Source organism: Sus scrofa, chromosome 10 (assembly GCF_054392235.1).
Source record: "Sus scrofa isolate SSC_HxYL_T2T_F1_AM1 chromosome 10, Sscrofa_HxYL_maternal_Yorkshire_Landrace_v2.0, whole genome shotgun sequence".
NCBI lineage: Eukaryota > Metazoa > Chordata > Mammalia > Artiodactyla > Suidae > Sus > Sus scrofa.
The window spans coordinates 67760660-67784220 of record NC_139392.1 but is presented as its reverse complement, the minus strand read 5'-3'; positions in this window follow the sequence as shown (position 1 = coordinate 67784220).

Genomic DNA, 23561 nt, shown 5'->3' with positions numbered 1-23561 from the left:
GGCAAAAAAGACCCTCTTGTGAAGCAGGGATGTTCCAGATGCCCACAGATCACCTCCCAGGGGCTGAGGGCAAAAGTCAGATCCCTCTTTAGGTAAGCCTTATTTATTTATTTATTTATTTATTTATTTATTTATTTATTTTTAGAGCCACACCCATGGCATATGGAAGTTCCTGGACTAGGAGTTGAATCAGAGCTGCTGCTGGCCACAGCCACAGCCACAGCCAGATCCGAGCCATAACTTTAACCTATACCACAGCTACGGCAACGCCGGATCCAAGCCGCATCTTGCAAACTGTGCCTCAGCTTGTGGCAATGCTGGATCCTTAACCCACTGAGCGAGGCCAAGGATTGAATCCGCATCCTCACCGGCACTATGTTACCTCCTTGACCCGCTGAGCCACAGTGGGAACTCTGTGAAGCTCAAGGTCTGGGGTCTGGAACAAGAGACTTGCTGGTTGTCCTCTCATGTGTGAAGGGCCATCATGGGGAAATGGTGATAGATTTATTCTAGGATACCAAAGAAGGGCGAGATTAGGAGGGATGAATGCAAGATACAAGAAGGGCTTCAGCTCAGCCTGGGGAAGATGTTCCCCAAAGGAATGTCTTATATCCTAGTTAACTCCCATCCCAGAAATACCCACTCAGGAATCTTGCAGAAAAGACTTCGGGAACCCAGGGAGGTACCGTATCTGAACAAAATGCGGGATCCCTAATAGTGGAAATTCTGAGCCCTGTGGCAGGCTGCAATGCCCATCAAGTTGTCCCACGAAGGCAGCTGTCTCCTTTCCCAACAGTAACGAAGGGATGGCTCCGGTCCCAGAATCAGATGACTTTTCCCCTTACTTTTGAAGGTTTGTAATAAATCCACAGCTTCATTGCACCCAGACTGAGGCCCTGGCTTTTCCCATTGGCAACAACCATCTCTAGTTCGACTGGAATGCAGTTGGAGGGAAATTAACTCGCTTTCCATATGGTCAGGTGTACAGAAAGCCTGCCCTTTAATTCATTTTTCCTGGATTTTAGTTCTTTGTAGGTTGCCAACATCTGCATGATTCCAGGTCTTCTGGGTGTAACTGACATGTGGAGATGGCCTAGGGGCTGACTTCTTACAGTCCTTCCTCTGTAACCCTCACAGCGGCTCTAAAAACAGGCTATTTGCTAGAAACTACCTCTAGGAGTTTTTGTGTACATGGTGTGGCACCTGCCAAGTGCTGTCTGTGCTGACCTTGTCAGAGTTCATCTTGGCTTTCCTTTTACTGCAAAAAGCCCATTGGATGAGGATCAGATGGGGTTTAGGTCCTCAGGGGTAATTTGCCAGTGGCATTGTCCTCAAGGAATGGGAAGATAACAGCAATAGATGTGTGTGTCCTCAGGCGAAGACACTAATTCTTTAGAAATGGACATTTTCTTTGGCAACAGGAGGCTATATACCTTTGTATAAACTTTTGAAAGCTCTTGGGTATTTCTGAGCCTGCAGGATGGATTGAAAAAATTCCCTGATACGGTCATACCTGCTGTGGAGCAATAGGATCGGCAGCGTCTCTGGAGTACCAGGATGTTAGGTTTGATACCCAGCCTGACATAGCAGATTAAGGATCCGGCGTTGCCACTGCTGTGACATTGTATGCAACTGCGGCTCAGATCTGATCCTTGGCCCAGGAATTTCATATCCACAGAGCGGCCACAAAAGAAAAAAAAAAAAATATTCCCTGATGCTTATGAGGCTGCCTTTGCTGAGAATGGACTCATTTGCCCTAACATGCATGTATATGTGTCTTGATGGGTCTGATAAACAGAGGCCACAGCAAATTCTCAGAGCTTATCAGACTGATAAGTATAATCAGTGGATAATGCTTAGGTTGCTCCTGTTCTGAGCCCGAGCCGAAGAAGATCCATGTCTTCGTTACCTGATGTTATCAGCATATCCCATCCGAATGGGCGTTTGATGCTCAGCAACATGGTAAGTTATAATTGTGTTTGCTTTCACTCCCATTCTCTCTCTCTCTTTTTGCATTTAAAAATGACTTTAGGAGTTCTCTCTGTGTCTCAGGGGTAATGAACCCAACTAGTATCTATAAGGATGCGGGTTCAATCCCTGGCCTCATTCAGTGGGTTAAGGATCCAGCGTTGCTGTGAGCTGTGGTATAGGTCTCAGATGTGGCTTGGATCTGGCATTGCTGTGGCTGTGGTGCAGGCCAGGGGTTACAGCTCTGATTCAACCCCTAGCTTAGGAATCTCCATGTGCCTCAGGTGCAGCCCTAAAAAAAAAAAAAAAAGTACTTTTTAGGAGCTGCTGCTGTGGCACAATGGGATCAGTAGTGTCTTGGGAGCTCTGGAAGACAGGTTCGATCCTCAGCTCAGTACAGTGGGTTAAGGATCTGTCATTGCCACAGTTGCGGCTTAGTTCAAGGCTGTGGCTCAGATTTGATCCTAGCCCAGGGGGCTCCATACACCGCCGGGCGGCCAAAATAAATAAATAAATAAAAATGACTTTTTAACGTTTTAGGAATTTCTAATAGTCTGAAGAAAGACTCAGCCTCACAGATGCCACGTGAAGTGTGTTACCTAGTAGTTGAGCTTTGGTGACTATTAATTGGGAATTATAAGTAGACTATTAGCACTCAATCTTTTCCAAAGGCCAATCAAGAATTTACCCCAGGGCCTTACCACATTTGTTAAGCCCTTGGACTAAAAAGAGATGATGACCCAGCAGGACCACTCCCGGGCATCTATCTGGACAAAACTCTCATTTGATAAGATAAGGGCACCCCTATATTCGAATCGGCCCTGTTCACAATAGCCAAGATAGGGAAGCAAACTAAGTGTCCATCAACAGATGAATGGATAAGGAAGATGTGGTACATATATACCATGGAATAGTATTCAGCCATAAAAAAGAATGAAATCATGCCCAGGCATCTGTCTGATCTAAGATACTCAGGTATACTAAGACCAAAACCCCACTGATACTGGTCCAATCCCTTTATCCTACACATTGTGGTCTCACAGTTAATGAGGGCTCTGATCGGAGACAGACTTTCAGGTATGTTCTCTTTAAATATAAATAACTCCGAAGGGGAAAAACATAAAGTTGGGTTTCTGTGTCTCCAGTCTTTCCACTCTTCTGTATTTACTTCTTGGGTTGTGTCCTCACTCTCAGCCCATCCTCCTGGGCTTCTGTGCCCTCAGATTTCCTCCTCTTCATGCTGCTCTTTGGTGTTTAGGAAAGATCCATTTGCAGTCATTGTGACTGGTGTGTACTGTTTTCCTCCTCTGGATATATACAAACATTGGCAAGGCCTTTAAAGCCACTTCATTCTGCTGGGGTTTCCATTCTATTAGCTGTAGATAGAGTTTGGGGTTCAAGAATACAGTCATTGGAGAGTTCCCATGTGGCTCAATGGGTTAAGGATCTGGAGTTGAAACTGCAGAGGCTCAGGTCACTGTTGTGGCATGGGTTCAATCCCTGGCCTAGGAATTGAACATCAATTCCACATGCCACAGATATGGCCAAAGAAGAAAAAAAAAAGTACCTAAGGAATATGGTTATTGGGATTGCAGATATTAGCAAATGGGTGGTTAAGGAATTCTAATTTCAGAGGATTCCTTCTGTCATCCTTGTAATACCCACGCTCCACATTTTAAGGGGGATTGGCCTTGATGTGTGTTCAGTTCACAGCACTGATTTCTTGCCAATTGTCTGCCATCAAGGAAGCCATGTCCCAGCTCTGTCCTCAGGGACCCACACCATCCCTCATATCCTTCACCAAAATAAGCTCTTCCACGTTTCTTTAAAACATTAGGAGTTATATGTGAGCCACCTAAATGGGAAAGATGGGCTGAAAAAAAAAAAAACAACCTTTTTTTGTGAAGGAGAAAATTGCAAAAATGGTTGGACTAAAGGGAGAGAAAGGAGTTCCCTTTGTGACTCAGCAATAAGAAATTCAACTAGTATCCATGAGGATGTGGGTTTGACCCCTGGCCTTGCTCAGTGGGTTAAGGATCCAGGGTTGCCGTGGCTGTGGTGTAGGCCAGCAGCTACAACTCTGATTTGATCCCTAGCCTGGGAACTTCCATATGCCATGTGTGTGGCCATAAAAAGCCAAAAAAACAAAAACAAAAACAAAAACAAACAAACAAACCTGGGAGATGTAGAAAACTTTTAAGATGCATGTAAGGTTATTTCTGAATGGTCAGTGGATACTTTCAAAGTTTTTTTTAGTATAATTTGATAACAAAGTTTTCTATGTGTATGTATAATTTTTATAATCAGAAAACAAATTTACATTTTTAAAGGACAGATCCAGGAGTTCCCGTTATGGTTCAGGGGGTTAAGAACCCCACCAGCAGAGTTCCCTTTGTGGCTCCGTGGTTAACGAACCTGACTAGGATCCACGAGGATTCAGATTCGATCCCTGGCCTCGCTCAGTGGGTTAAGGATCCGGCATTACCATGAGCTGTGGCGTAGGGCGCAGATGCAGCTCAGATCCTGCATTGCTGTGTCTGTGATGTAGGCAGGTGGCTGCAGCTCCAATTTGACCCCTAGCCTGGGAACCTCCATATGCTGTGGGTGCGGCCCTAAGAGGCAAAAAAGAAAAGAAAAGAAAAGAAAAAGAAAAAAGAAAGAAAAAAAAGAACCCCACTGGTATCCATGAGAACTTGGGTTTGATCCCTGGTCTCGCTCAGTGGGTTAAGGACCTGGCATTGTTGTGAGCTGCAGCATAAGTCACAGATGGGGCTTGGATCGGGTGTTGCTGTGCCTGTGGTGTAGGCTGGCAGCTATGGCTCCGATTTGACGCCTAGCCTGGGAACCTCCATATGCCATATGCTACAGGTGTCCCCCTAAAAACAAAAACGAACAAAAAAAGCCCCAGCAGATCCAGTCCCGGAGGTTTGTGGGGCTCCAGGATTGAGCATCCGGGCTGTCTGCTTGGTCAGACGCCAGCCTCTCAGAGATGTTGGCATTTTACCAGCAGGTGTCTGTCCCTTTGATATAAACTTGCCTGTGGAAAGTACAACAGCTTGGGGAGAGGAAACATTTCAAGTTTTATAAGCAGTCGTGCCTTTGAGAGGCAGCGTTGGTGAGATTCTTCTGTGGGGGCGGTTCTGGTGGCCAGGAGGCCACGGTTCAAGGGCACCAGGGTGGGAGGCGGGAGGCCAGGCCAGGCTGGAAGGCAGGCTCTCAGGGTCCTGGGTCCCTGAGGTTTTCATGTCCTCTGTGAGTTTTGGAAAGGGTTAGCAGCCTTTGGAAGCTTGTCTGCTCTCAGCCCGAGGAAACTGAGTGATGGACCGACCCACTGTCCCCAGGAAGAAGGAAGGGGCCTGTGGCCATCCATGCAGAACAGTTAAAGATGCCAACAACTCCTCTGACTGGAGGAGTTCCCGTCGTGGCTCAGTGGTTAACGAATCCAACTAGGAACCATGAGGTTGCGGGTTCGATCCCTGGCCTTGCTCAGTGGGTTAAGGATCCGGCGTTGCCCTGAGCTGTGGTGTAGGTCGCAGATGCGGCTCAGATCCTGTGATGCTGGAGCTCTGGTATAGGCCAGCAGCTATAGCTCCAATTGGACCCCAAGCCTGGGAACCTCCAAATGCTGCGGGAGCGGCCCAAGAAATGGCAAAAAGACAAAAAATTAAAAAATAAAAATAAATAAATAAATAAATGACTGGAATGGAAGGACTTCCTGACTCTGTGCCTGTGACTAGGAAGTGGATTTATCTGTAGAAATTGCAGAGAAAAAGAAGCACGGGACAGGGTTCCCGTTGTGGCTCAGCAGTAACGAACCCAACTAGTATTCATGAGGACACAGGTTTGATGCCTGGCCTTGCTCAGTGGGTTAAGGATCCCCCATTGTGTTGCTGTGTTGTTGTGGCAGCTGCAGCTGATTCGACCCCTAGCCTGGGAACTTCCTATGCTGCAGGTGCGGCCCTAAAAGGTAAAAAAAATTAATAAATAAAATAAAAATAAAATGGAGGAAGCACAGGGCATGTGTGCTTGAGGGTTATCTTTATGAGTTAAGAAATACACGAGGTCCCGCTGTACAGCACAGGGAACTATATCCAATGTCTTGGGATAGACCATGGTAATACAAGAAAGGGAATGTACATCTATGTATGACTGGGTCACTTTGCTGTGCAGCAGAAATTGGCACAACATTGGAAATCAAGTAGACTTGAATTTCAAAAAACAGTAAAATAAAGTTACCAAAGAAAAGAAATGCATTCAATGAATAGTTATGAAAATTGCATTTGAGCTCAAGCCTGACTCCTTCCTGGAGGAGCGTACGTTTCGGTGCCGAGGGGCAGGCGGCAGACACTAAACAAGAAACAACAAATAAGGCCACTTGGCAGGAATATTAAAAGGTGCTGGAGTGTGTAGGGAGAGCGAGGGGCGCAGAGGGAGCAGCGCTGGAAGGGACAGCGTCGCATGGAGTCTGGGAGGAATTCCTCCTGGCCGCCTCTCCGGGTTTGGAGGGGAGTGGGCTGCAGCGGAGAAGGGCTGGTTGGTCTTCAGAGGAGGGCGAATTCCTCAGAGGGGAGGGGGGTCGGGAGTTGGTGGTGGAGGAATGCAGATGTCCAGGTTAGGAGTTCCATTCTTGTGGAGAGCAGAAGCAGGCACACTCTGTGCCTGGGCTGGATGACCTAATAAGGCCTCTTCCATCTTGCCGGCTCCCAGTCTGGCCAGAGAGGACTCCCTGGCAGGCGCTGCAAAGGCCGCAGTGTTTAGGATTTCTCAGCGCCTTGAAGTGTTCCAGCCAGACTCTCCATGTGACCTTCCCCTGGGCTAGGAGGAAGGGTGTCAGAGGGAGGGGGAGGGTGCAGGACGGAGGGGGAGGGTGAAGGGAGGGAGGGGGTGTGGGAAGGAGGGGGAGGGTGTGGGAGGGAGGGGAGGATGCAGGGAGGGAGGGGGAGGGTGCAGGAGGGAGGGGGAGGGGAGAGGGAGGGGGAGGGGAGGATGCAGGAGGGAGGGGGAGGGGAGAGGGAGGGGAGGGTGCAGGAGGGAGGGGGAGGGTGCAGGAGGGAGGGGGAGGGGAGAGGGAGGGGAGGATGCAGGAGGGAGGGGGAGGGGAGAGGGAGGGGGAAGGTGCAGGAGGGAGGGGGAGGGTGCAGGAGGGAGGGGGAGGGGAGAGGGAGGGGAGGGTGCAGGAGGGAGGGGGAGGGGAGAGGGAGGGGAGGATGCAGGAGGGAGGGGGAGGGGAGAGGGAGGGGAGGATGCAGGAGGGAGGGGGAGGGGAGAGGGAGGGGAGGGTGCAGGAGGGAGGGGGAGGGGAGAGGGAGGGGAGGATGCAGGAGGGAGGGGGAAGGGAGAGGGAGGGTGCAGGAAGGGAGGGGAAAGGTATGGGAGGGAGAGGGAGGGTGTGGGAGTGAGGGGGAGGGGAGAGGGAGGGGAAGATGCAGGGAGGGAGGGGGAGGGTGCAGGAGAGAGGGGGAGGGTGCAGGAAGGGAGGATGGTCAGGGAAAGGAGCTTCCTGTTTTAGGTTCTGGCACCAGTGAGATCTGATAGGCAGACAGGAGAGGGAGATAAGAAAAAAATGCCGGGGCTCCAGTTGTACAGGGAAGCTTTTCTAAAGGCGTCTAAGGCGAAAGGTAATGGAGAAGGTGAGAAGAATACAGAACTCTGGAAGCAGGGGTACTGGGGGGTGGGAGGCCTTTCTGCAGCTGGTGTGGGAAAGCCATTCTTCTTGCAGGACCCCCGCCAGCAGGGCTGGACACAGCAGGGCTGGGGCCACCAGTCACACGTTTTCCCTGCCTAGTAGGAGAGAATTCCAGAAAGGACTCCTTCACCTGGGGAGGGAGAAGTGGTTTCTTTCCAGTTTCTCCGGGCTGGGCATTTGGCTTGATGGAGCTGAGGGAGCTTCAAGGTCATGATCACAGAATCACCTGATGGGGCCTTGGAGAAAAAGCCACAGGGCGGGACCCAGGCCCTGGGTGGCATTTCTGGGAGGCCCATCTCAGATCTGCCCCCATCAATGAGAGCCTGGAGCAGAGGTTTTGTTCGTGTTGATGTGCTCCTTTGCACCTTTTGAGACAGGAGGTCAAGGCCTGGGAGAGCTCGATGTCTGAGGTCTAAAGGCTGGGGTCAGGACCCTCAATGCTCAAGCTCAGATTTTATACTAAAGTGAACTTCAGCAGCTTATCATGAGCTGGCATTGAATAAGTCACCTGGGGGGATCATTAGTAGGATCCACTTGCCCACAACCTGCCCAGGGCCTTGGGGACACGGCGGGAGCCTCCTCTGCTTGGACTTGCCTCCTCTCTTCCCCCTGAGCTTGGAAACTGGGGTGCCACCCCAGCGTGGTCACTAACCTGCTGTAAGGCCCTTTGCCTCCGATCATTTCAGTGAGGGGTTAGAGGAGGCCAGTGTTTCTGGAACTGTGCTTGTGGGCCAGAAAGGAGGTAAAAGAGGGCTGGGGGGGAGGCAGCTGCCACCTGATGTCATCCACAGCCCTTTACTTGTTTTCATGTAATATAATATGTGACATGTTATCATATATTTATTGTATGTCTATAATATTAGTATACTAGTATAGTATAGTATAGTATAGTATAATATATAACATGTTACATAATATAATTTGTTTATAATATAGTTTAGTATAATGTGATATGACATAATATAATATATAATATACCATGATGGACTTCAGGGTAATCTTGCGTTTGAAGTAAGGATTCCAATACCTAAAAAGTGTGAAACCCAGAGTTCCCTTCATGGCTCAGCAGTTAATGAAACCAACTAGGATCCATGAGGATGTGGGTTCGATCCCTGGCCTTGCTCAGTGGGTTAAGGATCCAGCATTGCTGTAAGCTGTGGTGTAGGTCGCAGACGAGGCTTGGATCCCGTGTTGCGGTGGCTGTGGTGTAGGCTGGCAGCTGTAGCTCCGATTCAACCTCTAGCCTGGGAACCTCCATATGCTGTGAGTGTGCCCTTTAAAAAAAAAAGTGTGAAAACCCCACATTAGGTGACTTCTGAGGCCACCGGATCCATATTTCTATTATTCATTAAACAATCCCGGGCAGCGCCAGGGAAGACTGGCAGTGTTAACTTTGCTTATTTAGAAACCTGAAAAAATGCCAAGAATTCACAGTTAGCAAAACACCCTTTGGCTCCTCATTTATCTGGAGAGCAAAACAAACTCACTTGACAGCTTGTGCAATTCTGGTGAAACGCCTGCCCCATGTGGGAGAACCCCCCCCCCCCACCTCTCAGGGCATTTCTGATTCCCAGCCAATCTGACACTCACTGGCTGTAGGACATGCCTGACCAGGAGACACCAGAACCCCCCCACCCCCTGCACACGCCCATGCCGGGATAGGTGGCAGAAGCCCTGGAGAGCGTGGGCTCTTTGTCATCTGTGGACGCAATACTGACATCTTTCACTGTTTACAAGGAGAGTTGAGATCTGTGATGCATGGTGATACTGCAGTCTCGTGAAAGGAGGGGTTGCATCATTGAAGGCCAAAGGAAGTGATGGGAGGTGATGGGAGGTGATGTGCTGTCCAGCTGTACCAAGTCTGCCTCAGGGCAGCAGCTGCTGGGAACCAATAAGCTGCCAGGATGAGGGAGGGACTGGGCTGAGGCTGGCTCATCGCCAGTCACCTTGTGTGTAAAATCACTTCAGCGAGGGACTTCACTTGGAGGCCTCCTTAAGGAAAAATCTGAATTTCCAGCCACAGGACTTTATGCATGGGTACAAATTGGTAGGTCAACTCAGCATTTACATCTCTGGGTGGTTTTCTAGTTCTTTACATCACAAATGTTTATTAAAAGTCTTCCAGGGAGTTCCCGTTGTGGCGCAGCAGAAACGAATCTGACTAGGAACCATGAGGTTGCAGGTTTGATCCCTGGCCATGCTCAGTGGGTTAAGGATCCGGTGTCGCCGTGAGCTATGGTATAGGTTGGAGATGCGGCTGGGATCCTGTGTTGCTGTGGCTGTGGTATAGGCCAGTGGCTACAACTCCGATTCAACCCCTAGCTGTGGGTGTGGCCCAAAAAGTCTTCCAGGAGTTCCTATTGGAGCTCAGTGGGTTAAGAACCTGACATAGTATCTGAGAGGATGAGAGTTCTATCCCTGGCCTCATTCAGTGAATTAAGGATCCAGGTTGCTGCGAGCTGTGGTATAGGTTGCAGATGCAGCTGGGATCTGATGTGGCTGTGACTGTGGTGTAGACTGGCAGCTGCAGCTCCAGTTTGATCCCTAGCCTGGGAACTTCCATATGCCGCAGGTACGGCTCTGAAAAGAAAAAAAAACGGTCTCCTGTGTGCCCCCACACTATTTGAGAAGAAGGGTCTCCTCTGTGAGCAAAACAGATGCAAATTCCTGCCCTCAAGGAGCTTCAGTTCTGATTTACAGCCACGTGATCAGTAGTCCTCTCTCCCCTGGGGAGGTGCTACCTGAGGGAGGATTAGGGCACAGAGGTGAGAGCTTGGATGTTGGTGTCAGATACCCGGGTTCAGACCCTTTGCCCCTCTGCTGGCTTAGTTCTCTCCTGAAGCAGGTTCAAGGCCCATGACTGTTTCCTTATCTGTTAAAAGGGAAGATGGGGACTCAGTGAGCATTAAGCAGGTGACCCACCAGAAGTGGTTGGGGTGGCCCTGGTGCATAGTAAGTGCTCATTTAGGGACTGGCCCACTGTGATCATTTCTCTGCCTGTGTCCATCCCGCAGGGCCTTGGGGATTGCGCCCTTGGCCCTCTGTTCTATTGCCATGGGCGCTGTGTCCGTGGGGGGCCTCAGCAGGGTTGTGGTCCTATCCTGTGTGGATGCTTCTGCTGCCACTGATCAGGCAGGTGCTGCTGTCCTGTCCGAGAAGGGAGTGGCCGGTTGTCCCCAGGTCAGCAGCCACTGCGCCAACATCCCCCGGGCCAGCCCCCAACCATGGGGCTGCCTTCACATTCAGGATGGCACTTGCTTGGAGCACATTGGTGTCTTGGGCCTGACAGGCTTCCCGTTCTGGTTAAGAAGACTCACGCGCTTCCTCCGGGTCCCCCCTGGTGTAGGGTTCCTGCAGCCTAGTGTTGCCCTGGACTGGCTGTGTGACCCGAACCCAGTTGCTTAACCTCTCTGGTCTCGTCAGCAGAATGGCAATGATAATGCTCATGGCTGACGGGCATCCTGAGTGTCAGGCAAGACCAGAAGGTGAAGGACAGTAGAGCTGTAAGCTTGGCACTCATCTCCCTGCCGAGCTGTGTAGCGCATCTCTATTCTGCCCAGTCTTTGCTGCCCCAGCACATCCGATCTGGCAGACTCTCCCTTCCCCCAGTATTGCCTCCTCGTCTTCTCTGCACTCCAGCCTTTCTGTGACCATGAAGCCAGTTTGGATCCCAGGAGCGCGAGTAGCACCTGCTTCTGTGGGACTGAGCATTTCTGGAAGCAGGATCAGCTCTATTCCTCTTTGCAGCCGCTCCCTCCTCTTCCATGGAGCCCAGCCTGGAACCAGTGCCCTGCAAATAGTCATGGGGGACAGGCTTTCCACATGGGTGCAGAGGGACCTGAGTGTGGAGGCAGCCCCTTTCCCTGCTTACTTTTTTTTTTTTTTTCTTTTTCTTTTTAGGGCCACACTGGCAGCATATGGAAGTTCCCAGGCTAGGGGTGGAATGAGAGCTACAGCTGCTGGCCTAACCACAGCCATAGCAACATGGGGTCCGAGCAGTGCCTGTGACCTACACCACAGCTCACAGCAATGCTGGATCCTTAACCCACTGAGAGAGGCCAGGGATCGAACCCACATCTTCATGAATCCTAGTTGGGTTCAGTAACTGCTGAGCCACGAAAGGAACTCCAGCCCTGTTTACTTTGTATCATGTAAGGACATGGTCGCTGTCACGGTGGCTCAGAGATCTAAATTTAGATTTGCCTTCTGCCAGCAATGGGCTTGAAATGTAGTCCTCAGGGCTTGGCACTTTCAGGCTCTCAGACGTGCTGCCCAGAAGCCAAGGGAGCAGCTTTCATCTCAGAGTCTTGAAGCTTCTGGTTGAGCATGGATGGCTTATGCAACCACCCAGCTGCCTGGAAGGTCTATACCCCACGCGGACAGTCCCACAGATTGGTCTGGAATCCACCCCCCAACCCCCGCCCTGTGTGCCCCCCTGTCCCAACCATCTGTCCTAACCTCTCCAGATCCTCAGTGCCTGCTAGATGCTCTTCTCAAAAACCGTTGATGGATCTCATGCTGGTGGCACAGCAGGTTAAGGATCCAGTGTTGTCTCTGTAGAGGTATAGGTTTGATCCCCAGCGCAGCAGAGTGGGTTAAATGATCTGACATTACCGTCACTGTGGTGTAGGTTGAAGCTGGAGCTTGGATTCCATCTCTGGCCCAGAAGCTTCCATATGCCATGGGTGTGCCCACCCCCAAAACAACAACAACAAAAAAAACAAACAAAAAACTACTGATGACATTAGTGGCCAAGTGTGCTTCTTGTATCCAGGAATTGAGAACTAATGGAGTCTTTCTGCCAACACCTGGCAGGTGGGCCCGGTTATAAAAGCTCAATGGAGAGTTAAGGCTATACTGGGATCATGTATTCAAAGCCCTAACTCTCCGCTGATTTTTTTTTTTTTTTTTTTTTTTTTTTTTTTGCTTTTTAGGGCCAAACCCACGGCATGCGGAAGTTCCCAGACTAAGGGTCGACTCGGAGCTGCAGCTGCAGGCCTATGCCACAGCCACAGCAACATGGGATCCAAGTGGCGCCTGTGACCCACACCACAGCTCGTGGCAATGCTGGATCCTTAACCCACTGAGCAGGGCCAGGGATCGAACCTGTGTCCTTATAGATACTAGTTGGATTCATTTCCACTGTGCCACAACGGGAACTCCCTCCCCTGATTATTTGAGTGCTAAGACATGAATACCTAATAGAGAAAATAGCCTGCCTGAGGGACCGGGTTAATGATTTAATCCTCCATTGCCTGTTTTCAGCAAGAGTCTAGTTGTTATCAATCACATAGTAAGAGTCACCAATTCTTCTGGGCGGGAAGAGTAAAATGATACAGAGACGATAGATGAGCTGAGGGCTAATGAGAAAAAAGAGCCTTCGCAAGTGCCTCGAGGATTTAATGAGACTGAATCTGTGGGCCAGAGAGGAAATCTGTCTCATCACACTGGTTTTTTGTTGGTTAACTTATGTCTTTTTAAAACCATTAGATCTCAGAGTTCTTGCTGAGGCTCAGCAGGATATGAATCTGACGTAGTCTCTGTGAGGATGCGGGTTCGATCCCTGGTCTAGCTATCTATCCATCTTTTCTTTTTAAGGCTGCATCTGTGGCATATGCAAGTCCCTGGCTAGGGGTCAAATCAGAGCTGCAGCTGCGCCCTACGCCACCACCATGGCAACACCAGATCTGAGCCCCATCTATGACCCACAAGGCAGCTTGCAGCAACACTGGATCCTTAACCCACTGAGTGAGGCCAGGGATCCAACCTGTGTCCTCACAGAGACTATCTCAGGTTCTTAGCCTGCTGAGCCACAATGAGAACTCCCACATTTTTTAAAAAGATCAACATTATTGAGACCTAATTTATATAAAATAGATCATACTTATTTTACACAGACGGTTCAATCAATTTTGACAAGCATATACGCCCATGTAACCACAACCACAGTGAAAACGTAGAACATTCCCATCACCCTTCAAATCCCCACATGGCCCTTGGCAGTCAACGCTCCTCCCCAGTATTGGCCCTAGGCAACCACTTTTCTGCTTTCTCTCCTTCCCTATTTATTTTGTCTTTCCAAGAGTTTCATATAAATGGAATCTTACATCATGCTTTCAGTGTCTATAAAATAAATGGGAAAGCCAGAGAAACCCCATCAACTGGAGTGGGGACCACCGAGATGCGTCTCCATGGCAACCCGCCTCCCTCACAGACCAGCATCCCTCTGTTCCTGGTCTCAGCATCCCGCTCTGGCCCCCTTCCCCGGTGGCACTCCTGCTGCACCACCACTTCCCCTCCCTTGCCCTTGGAGCTGCATTTCTTTTCCTGGCCCATGTCTCCCTGCCGATTGGAAACAGAAACCGCCAATGCAATCCCTGGCAAAGCATCTTTGCTGAAGAGTTTGCTCATCTCGGGGGAGCAGCCAACAGGAAGTGGGTGTCCACTTGGCTCTCACTGGACCGCGGATAATGTAAACTCGCCGTTTCCTCCACAGCTGGCTCAGAGGTTGGCCTCTCGGACACAATGAGGGAAGTTTCAGTTTCTCATTCTTTAACTGTTGGACATCCTCTTGCTCTCCTGGCTCCTAGGGCTAGCTTTCCCTCTCTTGACCAGAGCTTAGTTTTTTTTTGCATGTGGAAGTTCCCAGGCTAGGGTTCCAATTGGAGCTGCAGCTGCCAACCTACACTCAGCCACAGCAACACTGGATCCTTAGCCCACTGAATAAGGCCAGGGATCGAACCCACATCCTCATGGATAACCCACTGAGCCACAATGGGAACTCCCTCTCCTGTCCTTTTTACATGCACTTGCACGTGTGCATGCGTGTGAGTGCAAATGTGTGTGTGTAGCAGAATCTACCTGCTTCACTTTCCCTCTCCAAAAATTTCATCTAAGTCATCACACTTCTTCCCCTTGAAAATTTTAAAATTGCATTATCTTCATAGCCGGGCCCTCCATCCTCGTTTTCTTTTCTGCATTCATCTCAGGATACCCTAGGATGGTGCCTATGGGCTTCTAGATGTGAAAAAGGACCCTGGAATGATGCTCCCGGAAACTTCTCTTGGAGAATAATATGTGCATCCTGGAAATTGTTTTTAATGAAACAGAAACATTGAGTTAGCAATGAGGGCCACAGTTTCTGGGTGGTTGGTTCTAACTTTGGCCATCGGGATTTAGGGGGAAAATTCTCCAGTTGTAATGGCCTCCAGATGTTCTTCTGGTCCCTAGCCCACAGGTTTTCATTCTTTACGGTTAATTTTTTTGTCAGCAGCAGGATTTGGTTGGAATATCTCCAGATTGGTGGAAGTGGCCATTTAGTCACCAAACCCCAAAAGAGAGTTTAATCTTGGGGTCACTTTAAGGGTCCCATCATACTTCAATTAATTGCCAATTGCCTCACAGTATATAGCTGCCAGAATTTTCTGATTGTGTGACTGTTTGATGACAGTCACTGAACTGGTACAAATACAATGTCCCATTTTAACAATGGCTGGCCTCTGGCCAATGTCTAGAAGGAGGAAACGAGGATGTCAGGTGGTCTCGGGGGTGGGTAAGAAGCAAGAGGTTTACTGCATATTACAATGAATTACTTCATCCCCGAATTTGGACTCGACACGCCATTCGCATCAGTTGGGAGACATGGAAGCAGTTACTTTTGAGAAGCACTCTGGAAAATTCAGATTAAAAAAAAAAAAAAAAAAAAAGGACAACTCCTATTTTCCAGAACACAAATCCTATGACCACCTACACCTAATAAAATGTGACTCTATAGGATTTGCTCTGGTTTGTGGTTTAAATTCCATGACATCGTCTGAAAATAAATAACTCAGTTCTATTCATGCTTCAATTTCCTCTATTTGAAGAATGGGAACGATAGAGTCCACCCTTCTGGATGTCTCTGCTGAGAATGGCCATCCATACACCATCTTGGATTTGCAAGGAAAGGCCTGCATTTAGTGGCTCTGGTTGCTTCTCAGATGTTGGTGCTGAAAAGGTGCTTGAAAGCCTATTGTGACTTGCCTAGTTGTCAGGGACTTGCTTTATCACTTGTTAATACGTTATATCCAGCTGGCCCGGCAGCTTTTATCAAGTGGTTTTATCCCAGCTTATATTCCTTTGTGTGACTAGATCATGTTGAGGTTGACTCACCAGGGTTCGTATGGGCTCATGGGTGCTTAAGGGCCTGGATTAGAGGCTCCTCAAACCACTTAGCTGCTGTAGCATCTGGGGTTACTGACAAATAATAAAATCTCTTTGTATTTTTTCACAAAATGATAATAAATCATTTGACTCTGTACAAAGCCTTTAATCAGCACCCTACCATCCACCCACCTACTTTAGGACTTACTGCCTACAAACTGGAAAAGTCCTTGGCTGGAATGTTAAAACAAAGGCGAGATGTTCCTACAGATCCTACAAACACGTGCAGATTTCATTGGGGCAGACCTCGCCTTCCCTGCATGGTTTCCTTCCTCTTTCCCCTTTGGGGTCCACACGAGCTCTTTCCACACTGGACACAAGGGAGCAGCGCCTCTGGAGCCACGGGCAGGGCGCACAGCTAGAGTGGACAAGATTTTAAAGATACATGTTTCTGTGTTCACAAGTTCTCTCATCTGCTGGTGAGTACTTTTGAAAATGTAAATCACAGACTGATTCCTCTAAGACATCTTCCAACAGAGACTTTTTTTTGTCTTTTTAAGCCTGCACCACACACAGCATATAGAGCTTCCCAGGCTAGGGGTTAAATCAGTGATATAGCCGCTGGCCTATGCCACAGGCGCAACCACGCAGGATCCGAGCTGCATCTGCGACCTACACCACAGCTCACAACAACACTGGATCCTTAACCCACTGAGTGAGCCCAGGAATCGAACCGTCGTCCTCGTGGATGCTAGTCAGATTTGTTTCCGCTGAGCCACAGCAGGAACTCCCAGCAGGGATTTACTTTGTAAAGTCTTCTTAGACAATTCCTGGCCGCCTTTGACGCCCAAGGCTCACTTCCCTCTGTCCTTCCAATACTGCCGATCTCCGCAGTACTCTAATTACACGGACAATGAGCATTAGTCCTCAGCAGTCTGGGCAATCTGAACCTTTCAGGCAAGGAAAGCCCTCCGCTTTACGAACTGGAGTCCTGGCTTTTCCTCCTTCAAATCAGTATGTGTAACAAAAGGGGATGAGGGACACACGGGGTAACGAGAAGGAAGTTCTGTTCTGTCTCTGTCTCCTCCACCCCCTCCCCAGATCACAGCATTTGAAATAACAGGAATAATAACAGCGATACAGTAATGAAGAGAGCTGGCCTTTTTTTTTTTTTTTTTTTTTTTGCCTTTTCTAGGGCTGCTCCCATGGTATATGGAGGTTCCCAGGCTAGGGGTCTAGTTGGAGCTGTAGCTGCCAGCCTACACCACAGCCACAGCCACGCAGGATCCAAGCCGCATCTGCAACCTACACCACAGCTCACAGCAACACCAGATCCTTAACCCACTGAGCAACGAATGCCAGGGATCGAACCCTCAATCTCACAGTTCCTAGTTGGATTCGTTAACCACTGAGCCACAACAGGAACTCTGAAGAGAGCTGGCCTTTAACAAACCCTGTTTGCGTGTCAGACTCTGCTAAGTGCAGGTTCTTCCTTATTCTCTAATCCTCATAACGACCTAAACGTCAGGCACCATGAGTGTATTCACCCCTGTTTTACAAATGGCCCCGGAATGGCTAAGCTAGTTGACTTTGGGGTCAAGTGTTATATATGCTCTTCTCTTGTTTTAATTTATTTTTTAAATTAAATTTTTTTTTTCTTTTTATAGCTGCACCTGCGACATATGGAAGTTTCCAGGCTCGGGGTCAAATCAGAGCTGTAGATACAGGCTATGCCACAGCCACGGCAACACCAGATCTGAGCCGCATCTGTGACCTATGCCCCACAGCTCATGGCAATGCTGGATCCTTAACCCACTGAGCCGGGCCAGGGATCGAATCTGCCCCCTCACGGGCACAATGTCAGGTCCTTAACATACTGAGCCACAGTGGGAACTCCTCTTGCTTTTAAAATGTATTCATCTGTTCTTTTAAAAAAGATGTGTTGAGCACCTCTTGTGTCCCAGGCTCTGCTTTAGTCTTTCTATACGCTTGGGAAAGGTGATGAAGTTAAAAAATAAAAAACAAAGCAGTTTTAAGAGAAGCAAGCCGGTTCTGTAAGAGCCATGGGAAAAAAAATGAAGGAAGAAAGGAATGCTAACCTCCCAGTTTACTGTCTTGCCACTTCTGCCCCGGGGACAGTAATAAAGCCTCCACTCAGGTGTGTGCTTGTCATCCTCACCTTTTCACCTGGGTGGGGAGAATGTTATCTGGGGAATGTGACATGTTCTTACTCCAGGCTTTCTGCACAGAGGGAGGGGGACCGAGCTGGTGCAGGGCGTTTCCAGGTGTGAGAAAACTCACCGATGAACTTGCAAGCCCAGTATCTCCATCTGAAAGGACCTCAGAGGCCCTTGAGTCCAGCCCTTAAACCAAGCGAGAGCCCTTCTAGAAAGGGATAAGAGCACCTCTGTTTGCATACTTTCAGTGCTGGGGAACTCTCTACCTCACAAGGCAGTCCATCCTTGTGCTAAAGTCTGTTTTCATAATATTGAGCTGAAATCTGCCTGCACGTAACCTCATCACCTCCGCTCATGGGTCCCAGCTCTGCTCTCTGATGTCAAAGCCAAGTACATGCAATTCCTTTGTCACAGGAATTAAGAGCCCTTAAGGGTCTAAACTCAAGACTGCTTTTTCTTGCTCCTTGAGCCTTCTGTTCTGTGTTATGATGCGCAAACCCTTCACCCACTTAGCCAGAGCAGGAGAAGGGCGAAATGAATGGGCTGGACCAATTTGAGCCGCACTGGGAAGAACTGTTAACAGACACACACACTTCAGTGACAAGAGGCAGTGAACGAGGCCATGGGGCCATCCCCTCTGGCCATTCAAACAGGACAAAGGGTCTTTAGAGTTGAAGAGATCTCTGAGGTCAGGGAGAACTATTTGAACTTCTAAATAGTGCTCAGGACACTCAGATTAGTTTCTAGAAGGCCAGACTGCGACGTCTGATACACGGGTACCAAGGAAGGAAATCTAACAGTCCTAAGAGCAGGCCTTTGGTTTAAGAAACCATTTCTACAGAGTTCCCATTGTGGCTCAGTGGGTTAAAAACCTAATAATATCCATGAGGATGCGGGTTGGATCCCTGGCTTCACTCAGTGGTTTAGGGTCTGGCATTGCTGTGAGTTGAGGCATAGGTCACAGATGCAGCTCCTATTTGGCTTTATTGTGGCTGTGGCGTGGGCTGGAAGCTGCAGCTCTGATTTGACCCTTAGCCTGGGAACTTCTGTATGCTACGGGTGTGGCCATAAAAAGAAAAAAAGAAGCCATCTCTGAAAGAGAATTTTACCTATGGGGAGGGAGGGGATGGGTGGAATTGAAGCTTGTGGAGTCTTTGATGTTCTTAGAAACTGCAAAGACCATAAATTCCAGTTCCTTCATCCTCATACATTCTTTCCTCTTTATCTTTTGTAAAGAACTGAAATTGAGAAAAGGCCATCGATGTCACCATAATCATGTCCACTCCACCCAATGATACACAATGCACAGACTGTAAGAGCAAGGGCTTCGTTTCTGTTTTTTTTTTTTTTGGCTGGGCTCGTGGCATAAGGAAGTTCCGGGGCCAGGAATCAAATCTGCACCACAGAAGTAACCAGAACCACAATACGGACAGCACTGGATCCTTAACCCCCTGAGCCAGCAGGGAACTCTAGCAAATTATTTCATTGTTTGTCTCATTGATACTGGCAGAGGAACTTGTCTTTGGTAAGTACCCGAAGCTGGGTTACAACCTGACATGTAGGTTCAAAGCCAGGTTGATACAATGCAATGGTTCTTATCTGTTACTTAACTATGGTGCTTGTTACTCCTTATTCATTTATTTATTTATTTATTTATTTTTTAGGCCCACACCCGTGGCATATGGAGGTTCCCAGGCTAGCGGTCCAATCAGACCTACAGCTGCCAGCCTGCACCACAGCCAGAGCAACACCAGACTGGAGCTGCATCTGTGACCTACATCATAGCTCATGGCAATGCCGATCCTTAACCCACTGAGCGAGGCCAGGGATCGAACCTGCAACCTCGTGGATCCTAGTCGGGTTTGTTAACTGCTGAGCCACCATGGGAACCCCTACTGGTGGCTACATTTTGCCACCAGTTCCCCTGATGATGCATCTTGGCAACACCTGGAAGGGAAGATGAATTGCAGCTTCTCTGTTTTGCAAGTCAGGCAGTTGAGGCGGAGAAAGATTCAGTGAGGCACAAAGGGCCCTGGATAACCGACCCAAATCATATCCCAGTGCTCTTCCCCTTGCAGAACTCTCCAGAAGGTGAGCCCACTAAAACGGAGGTGTGAGGACCACATCCAGAGAAGCACGTTTCCACTATAGACCAATGGAAAACACGAGCAACCTCCATTAGACCTATTTGCACAATTAAAAAGAAGAGAAGCCTCGATCTTTACCTCCTAAACAAAATCAGAAAAAAAGCAAGCCTGTACATCTTTGAACAATCTTACCAAGGGGAAGTTTTTGAAAGATAAGGGTTTCCTGTGGTATGTGAGCTAGTCTTAGTCATACTTGATTTTCTAGACACAAAACCTTCCTTCTCTCAGTATCTGGACAGTGTCTCTATCGGCATCTGCTAAGAGTAAGGCACACAAACTGCTTTTATTAAAGAAAATGTTTGGTGGTCAAAAGACGAAAGTCCCAGAGACAGAAAACAGGCCTGTCGGAGTTCCCATCGTGGCTCATCGGTAACAAAACTGACTAGTATCCATGAGGATGTGGGTTCAATCCCTGGCCTTGCTCAGTGGGTTAAGGATCTGGTGTTGCCGTGAGCTGTGGTGTAGGTCGCAGATGCAGCTTGGATCCTGCATTGCTGTGGCTGTGGTGTAGGCTGGCAGCTGCAGCTCCGATTTGACCCCTGGCCTGAGAACTTCCATATGCTGCAGGCATGGCCCTAAAAAGACAAAACAAACAAACAACCCCCTCCCCCCAAAAACACCAGGCCTGACACTGAGATTTCATGATTGCTACACCAAAGCCACAGATCTAGCTCCCCTCAAACAGGTCTCTTAATTAACGAGTAAAATTTAAGAAGCTCTCCTCTGATTCTTCGGAGGTTTAAGATAAGCGCTTGTCCACGGGATAGAATAATCGGTTTCTTCAGTGGGTAACTGGAAATACTCTTTTCACTTTTGTGCAAGATATGTGTTAATCTTGGCTCTGGAGGAGCAATTTGTATCCAAGATTCTCAAGGAACTCTTCTGAGATTAATTCATTTTGGAGAAACATAACTCAGTTGCTTCCATTCCACAGAGATTTAAAGGAGTCCTGGCGGGGGAATGTTCCTTTTCCAAGGAAGCTGTAATACATTAGAGGCTGAGTTCTTACTTGCCTCAGAGTCTGTTATCCTCCTAATGGACACTCCTTCACTTCACTCTGAAACAGAAGAATGTTAGGAACCATAAATCACATTAGGAACATACATTTTAAATATGGGTGTCTTGTTTACCTAAGAGAGGTATCTGAGCAATTTCTTGGCCTAGTGCCTCCATCTAGACCACCCACCACCCACTCATCCATCAATCTGTCCATCCATACATCCACCCATCCATCTATCCACCCATCCATCTATCCACCCATCCATCCATCTACCATCCATCCATCCATCCATCCATAATCCATCCATCCATCTACCACTCATCCATCCATCATTTATCTATCCATCTACCTACCCATCTACTATCCATCATCCATCCATCCATCCATTCATCTATCCATCCATCCCCCCACCCATCCATCCATCTACCATCCATTCATCTACTTTCCATCCAGCCTCTGATCCACTCAGCACTGAGTCATGGTAAGTGCATGCATTCTGAAGCCCGTCTGGGTTGAATCCCAGCCCTGTCACCTACCAGCTATGTGACCTTGGGCAAGGTTTTAAAATTCTATGTGTCCTAGTTTTCTCATCTGTAAAATGGAAAGCATGATAGCATGTACTTCACAATATTTTTCACAATTATTCACAATGGTATCGTGCTAATTAAATACATTAGTAGAAATAAGGTGCTTAGAATATGTAGATGCCTCACATATAACTAGCACTATTCAAATGGGTGCTGTTGTATTATTATTGAAGAAATAACTCAGGCCCTGAAAACATGAATGACCCTTTTATCTGTAGGAACAGAATAAAAAAATTAGGAGTTAGAGAAACGACTTTTTTGAGTGTTGGTTTCTCTTTTCCAGAACATGGAGGGAAAAGAGTTCCCACTGTGGCTTGGTGGGTTAAGAACCCGACTAGTACCCATGAGGATGTGGGTTCAATTCCTGGCCTTGCTTGGTGGGTTAAGAATCCTGTTTTCTATGGCTGTGGTATAGGCCCCTAGCCTGGGAACTTCCATATGCCTCAGGTATGGAAAGAAAAATGAAAAGAAAGAAAAGAAAAGAAAAGAAAAGAAAAGAAAAGAAAAGAAAAGAAAAGAAAAGAAAAAGAATGTTCTAGAAGGTGGAGGGGAAGAGCCTAGGAAGAGGTACCTTTAGAAGAGGGAATCTGAGATAATTTGATAAATTATTTTGCTTTCATTTGGGCATGAGAGATGAGGTCTGAAAGGGTTGTTCTCCCATTTTAGTTGTCGTGGTTGGTTTTTTATTTGTTTTAGTTGCTAATCATTTCCAAATTCTCCAAAAGAAAGTCGAGAAGACTCATTTACTTATGTGTTTCTCTGCTCACTTAGACCATAAAACTCCCATGGACAGGGATTATATTTTCTTCCTATATGACACCCTAGTGCTGTAACCCCAACACCCTGGGTCTTTGGGGAGCCTGAGAAGCAGGAACACATGAGGATGTTGGCAAGGAGACAACCCAGACACTGGTTCCAGTCTGTTCTCAGGGAAGGGAAACTCACTGAGGAAATTTCCTGGAGCAGGATCCAGGGGAGGTGGGAGGATGGCCCCAGGTGGCCAGGCACTCCTAGAAGGGGACTCCACATCTGTACCTCTCTGGGCCCAGCTCTGGGGACGGGACGAGATCCCCAAGCAGAAATGAGATGTATGAGGAGTTCCCTGGTGGCCCCACAGTTAAGGATCTGGCATCGTCACAGGTGTGGCTCAGTTTTGATCTCTGGCTGGAGAACGTCCACCTGCAAAGGTCATGGCCAAAACAACAACAACCAGAAAGAAATGGGGTATATGGGAGCTCCCTGAGATTCCCATGGCTCCCTGTCCTCACGCAGGCTGTGGAAGAAGCAGGAAGAGAACCGGGGCCTGTGGAGGTGGCAGCTCCCTGTGAGGGCTGAGGCCTGAGACCACACCTGGATCTCTGGGTGTGCACACTAGCCCCACCCCCAACATCTCAGCTCTGCAGAAGTTGGCTCTCTCCCCACAAGGAAGGGGGGGGTGATGCTGGATCATCCCCCACAAGGAAAGGAGGTGATGCTGGACCATCCCCCCACAAGGAAAGGAGGTGACACTGGATCATCCCCCAACAAGGAAAGGAGGTGATGCTGGACCATTCCCCCACAAGGAAAGGAGGTGATGCTGGACCATTCCCCAACAAGGAAAGGAGGTGATGCTGGACCATCCCCCCACAAGGAAAGGAGGTGACACTGGATCATCCCCCAACAAGGAAAGGAGGTGATGCTGGACCATCCCCCCAAGGAAAGGAGGTGATGCTGGACCATTCCCCCACAAGGAAAGGAGGTGACACTGGATCATCCCCACAAGGAAAGGAGGTGATGCCGGATCATCCCCCAACAAGGAAAGGAGGTGATGCTGGACCATCCCCCCACAAGGAAAGGAGGTGATGCCGGATCATC